The sequence below is a fragment of the Lactuca virosa genome, chromosome 4 (genome assembly GCF_052849685.1).
Source record: "Lactuca virosa cultivar CGN04683 chromosome 4, Lactuca_virosa_CGN04683_v6, whole genome shotgun sequence".
Classification (NCBI taxonomy): domain Eukaryota; kingdom Viridiplantae; phylum Streptophyta; class Magnoliopsida; order Asterales; family Asteraceae; genus Lactuca; species Lactuca virosa.
Window position 1 is genome coordinate 211,752,466 of NC_136429.1, and position 6,000 is coordinate 211,758,465.

The following is a 6,000-nucleotide window of genomic DNA, read 5'->3' on the forward strand; positions in this document are numbered from 1 at the left end:
GTTATAGCTTATTAACTTATTCATGATTTTTTTTTAAACCGACAAATATATTAAAAATGTCAACAACTACCAAGTAGATAGAGGGGCAAAAGAGGAAAGTACAAAACCCGCGACAATTACAAGGAACTTACAAACATAAAAAGGGATTGATACACCATTGCACCCAATTTAAACTAGACTTGTCTCTCCTATGTTTAATCCATGTAAAGACAATAGATTTGATGTTATAAGTGATCTTTGTTGGGGATATCCTGATTTGTTTGAAGACCCAGTCACACCTAGTTTTCCATATCAACCACAATGCACCATATCATATGCTTCTAAGATGCCTCCTACGTTTCTGATAATTCCCCCAATTTTCCACAAAGTTGATCAAATCCCCCATTGTTTTGGCTTGTGGGTCCGGTATATCACACCATTTGAATATCCAGTGCCACACTGTTGCAGCACATGAGCACTTGAATAGGACATGTTCGGTATCTTCTAACTCCTCACTCGAGCAATAAGAGCATAATAAAGAGTCGATAGGTACTCCACGTTTTTGTAGCGCACATGCAGTTGGGACGCGCCCCAATTTCGCCCTCCATATAAAACAGTTAACCTTGATTGGGGTGTCGTGTGTCCATTTCATTACCGCGTCATTCGTGGTTTGCATAGAGGCATCTAATATCCGTCTAAAGGGAGCTGACATGGTACTTGTTATTATCCGACAGTTCGCAGCACCATGTATCTGGACCAGGTGTTGGTTGAAAATCGCCAAGTATTGTAGTCATTACGTTCATTTCTCTTACAAGTTCCATTGAAGTCAGCATCGATTTCCATTCCCAGTGTATACCATTAGGTCTAATGCGCTCGTTGACTTTACATTTTTTCTTTTTCTCAAACCGATATAGATTAGGGAATGCGTCTTTGAGACATCCGTTTCCACACCAATAATCTAACCATAACATCATTCCCCCCTCCCCCTGATCTCACCTGTTTAGAGAACATATCTTCAATGTTATACCCCATTCTATTCAGCTCGTCTCCTACGCATGCTATGTTGTTCCATACGCCTGTGATCGTTTTATTTGACAAAATGTGTGCCGGCTTGCTGCTAAGACCATGGATTCCCGTAATGACTTTAATCCATAAACCTTTTCTATCCGATCTTAGCCTCCACCACCACTTAACAATCAATGCTATATTGAACGCTCTAAGTGTTCCAAGTCCGAGTCCTCCTCCTTCTTTTGTTGTTACCACTTTATCCCAAGAGGTCCAACATATCTTCTTTTTGTCTTCCGAATCACCCCATAAAAATTGTCTTCTGATTTTCTCTAATGTATTGATTACACCCACTGGAGCTACAAACAAAGAAAAGAAGAAAGTTGGGAGGCTGCCAAGTATAGCTTTAGTTAGTGTAAGTCGACCACCCATTGAGAGATTATGTGTTTTCCATAATGAGAGTTTGGAGTGGAAGCGGTGCACAATTGGTTTCCAATGTTTTTTCAAGTTCATATTCGCTCCTACCGGTACGTCAAGATACGTAAAGGGTAGAATATCTGGTTTGCATCCAAGAGGGGCAACCCACCTTTCAACTTCCTTCGGGTCTACGTTGATACCGAACACACGAGACTTCTTGAAATTAACCTTAAGCTCGGATGACACATGAAAGCATGTAAGGATTTTGCTTAGATTCTTGATGTTTTCTTCATTCCATTCGCCCAAGAAGAGTGTGTCATCCGCGTAGAAAAGGTGGGAGATTGTTGTGTCAACGTGTGGTATTTTAACTCCTTTGAAAATGTCTTTCTCGCAAGCAGTCCTCGGTACAATATTAAGCCTTTCCATTGTTGTTATAAAGAGGAATGGGGATAGTGGGTCCCCTTGTCGGACACCTTTACCCATTTCATATTCTTCCGTGGGCGAGCCGTTGACCAAGACCAAAGCATGTGGTGATCTCAAGCATCCATTTATCCACATCATCCATTTGTCCCCGTATCCCATTTGCATTAGCAATGAATCAAGGTACTCCCAATTAATTGAATCAAATGCTTTATCAAAGTCTACTTTGAAAAGCAACAGTTTCTTCTTCCTCTTTTTTGCCCACGAGCAGATTTCATTCACAATTAGCGGGCCATCTTGGATATTCCTTCCTTCAACATATGTAGACTACACATCTCCAATGTTGGATCCGATTGCTTTTTTGAGGCAATTAGATAGGATCTTGGCTATTATCTTGTATAGGCATCCGATGAGGCTAATCGGTCGATAGTCTCCAAGTTTAAGAGGATCTTTTATTTTGGGGATCAAGGTGACAAACGACGAGTTGCGTCCCCTGTCAAGTTTGCCATACCTCTCAAAATATTTGACAAAGTTAAGTATATCTCCTTTTAGCATTTCCCAGTGGTGCTTAATGAATTTGAAGTTGAACCCGTCAGGCCCGGGTGCTTTATCACAACCACACATTCATATTGTACGTTTAATTTCATCCAGCGTGATCGAGGTCTCCAACGATTCTCTTTGTACATGATCTAGGGGCATAATTTTTGGTTGAGTAATTTTGGGCGAGTGGGCCATTTCTCATGAAATTTCTCCTTATGAAACCGAAATACCTCCTTTTTTATATCCTCCACATTTGTGTTCCATTCCCCATTAATGACCAGACCATGTATGCGGTTTTTGCGTTGCTTGTTGTTGACATACTCGTGAAAGAAGCGTGTGTTCTCATCTCCATCTACCGCCCATCTGATTCTTGATCGTTGTTTTAAATCTATGACTGCCATTTTTTCTAACTCTGTGATTCGATGAAAGGCTAGTCGACGTTCTTCTATCTCCGCTACTGTAAGATCTCGATGTTTCGCCTTTGAGTCAAGCTCATGCATTCGGAGCTTGTTGTTGTTGAGTTCAGCCACCTCTTTTGGATAATCTGTAGCCCTCCATTTCTTCAATTTTGTTTTGAGGAACCTTAGTTTGGCTACAAGGAATACATCAGGGGCGCCATATCCTACAAAATTTGCCCATGTGTTGATGACTACTAGCTCATATCCATCCCGTTTCATCCAGGAATTAAAGAAACGAAAGGGAGGTTTACCAAAGTCCGAACTGGTTGTTTATAGGATCACAAGGCAGTGGTCGGAGATTTCTCTAGGAAGGGCAGTCACCGTCGAATTTGGGAAAGAGTTTAAGAAACTGGGGCATACAAGATACCTGTCTAATTTACTCATCTTGATATCTGATTGGCTGAAATATGTGAATTGGTGTCCACCCATGCATATGTATAGAGCCCGACTCTTTGAATGAAACGGTTGAACCAGAAAGCAGATGATTTGCAAAAGTTTGAGTTGTATCTTTCTTCCTGTCTTCTTACTGTGTTAAAATCTCCCAGTATTATCCACTTCCCCTCTTTACTGCTTTTTATCTATAGCAAATCTTCCCATCATTTTTGCTTGTCCTGTGGGTGATGCGGGCCATAGACGTTTGCAAAAATCGTGTGCCCTTGGATCCCAACCCATTCTCCGATAGTGATGATGAAATGTCTGGACTTGATGATTTCCACCACATTGTAACTCCTTGCATCCCATACGCTCAAAAGACCCCCAGACCTCCCAAATGATCGCATTGCTACGTGACCAAATTCACTGCGATCCAAACATCCTTCCACGTCTATCGAATTAGTATCTGTTATTTGTGTTTCCTGAATCCCAAAAAAAGATATACGGTGTTTTATTTTGAGCCGCCTTACCCATGCTACCTTATGCTCCTCGCCTATACCCCTCACATTTAAACTGAGGCAATTCATTGGGGACCTTGAATCTCACCACTTTCACCTAGCACTTCCTGTAGTACCGGATTCCCAATTTCAATATCAAACCCAAGTTATTTCCCAATTTTAACAGTTCTTTCTTCTTCACTGATGATAAGAGTTGAATTCCTACCAGACCTTTCGATCACAGATGGGGACGGATTGGTTTCGTGAATAACCAGAGTTGTAGTAGGATCAACGTTGGAATCTTGATTCATCGCCACCGGAGACTTGGATTGAGAGTATATTGAAGTCGTACTATCGGGTAGAGGGGTCATCTGTGAAATTGGGTTTGATTGGAACTTTGATTCCTTGGTTATACTCCTTTTTCTTTTTCTGTTGTATCCATGGGTATTAAATTGGGGCATGGGATTGTTGATTGGAAACAGGGAGGGGAATGGTCCAAAACAGCCCAATGGGAGCCCATGTAGAGGCTCAAACCGATTGTTATTGATTTATAAACTAATAAATCAGAGGAGAAAACCTATGAACAAAATGACTTATTACCGTGTTACCTGTTATAAGTTATTTTTATCAAGACGCTTTTTAAATTATAGCTAGACTTGGCAATTAAGCGGGTTTGGAGCGAATCGATCTTGATCCAAACTCTTTTAACAAATTTCAAAATCCGATCCAAACATGTTTTGTAACCCATTGGCAGACCCGTCCCAAAGGGTGGACGATATAGGCGACCGTCCATAGCCCATGTTTTAAGGGGGCCCAACAATTTTATAGACTTTATTATATATAAATGCTAGTACAAGTTATTTTCATTCAATTATCGAGTTAATATAAAAAAAGTTGATGAAATTTTTGTGTATTTTAAGGGTCTTTTTTTCTCTTTTGCCCCAGACCCAAAATATGTTTGGAACGGCCATGCCCGTAGGGATTTGAATAATCAAACTCATACCCTTATCCACCGAATCAACAAATATTCAAACTCGCCCTGTAACCCATAGGTTTTTTAAATAATCAAATACATTTTTCTTAATTCTTAAAAAAACATTTTTTAAATAAAAAAGTTCTATTATCGCTTAATATTAAAACAATATTTTTTTTAGATAAAACAAAAGTTGATTTAGAAAAAGGATATTATGCACTTGAGGACTTTTGATTGGAATTAAATGATTTTATTGATTTATAAATGGAATTTACGATTTCTTGATGAAATATAAATAGAATGACATCATGATTCTTGATAGAAGTCTAGAAATCAACTTCTTGAGTCCTAGGTAAAAATGTTTTGGCATTTGTCTTTTGGACTTTCGATTGGAATTAAAATTAAACGTTAAGTAGGATAAAACATAAATGTATAATTTTAAAATTTATACAGGGCGAGATATAAACGGAGCGGATCAGTGATGATCCATATCCGACCCTTTTAATAAAAGGGTTAGTAGGTATGAGTCGTTAACGAGTAAACGAATTAAAAACTACGCTACAAACCCATATAATTTTTACAAGTTTGGATCGGATCATGGTCAAAGCAATCTCCATTGTCAGGTCTACTTATAACGGTGTTGAACCGTTAATAAACTAATAAGTGTTTTGCCAAATACCCCATAGACGATTTATATTAGAGAAAAAATAAAATTTTGTAATTATGTTTTAAAATTGTTTAAAAAAATGATATGTTCAAAAAATATTATTAAAATAAAGTTTTTTATACAAAAAAAAACATTAATAAACTACACATTTTGTTTAAATATAACTAAAAACAAAAAATTAGGGAAAATGACTAACGATAATAACTATATTTTAAAAATCATTAAAAAAACATCATCTAAGTTTGATAGGTCCAAAACCATCATACAAGTAAGTCTTTATACAAAAAACACTAATAAACTATATGTTTTATTCAAATGTTAACCATTGGTAAGTGACTCCTTGTTTATTAGCATTTGACCCTTTGATAATGTTCCACACTTTTTGAGAAACAACTAAATTTTTGTCTATTTTAGAGCAAATAATTAAGAAAAAACAATTATTTATTATGACATTTTACCGATAAACACTGATCAACTACGAATTGCTTCCAAGTAACGATGATCGATGTATATCAAATGTATTGTATGTTGTTTATTTGAACTATATGTAACATCTTGCATTATAAAATAAATATTATTAGTGTTTTATTTTTAAAGCAAATTCGTTTGTACAAAACGAAGAATTGAAAGAAAAAAATTCCTTTATGTTTTCTGCTTACGGTTCTTACAAAA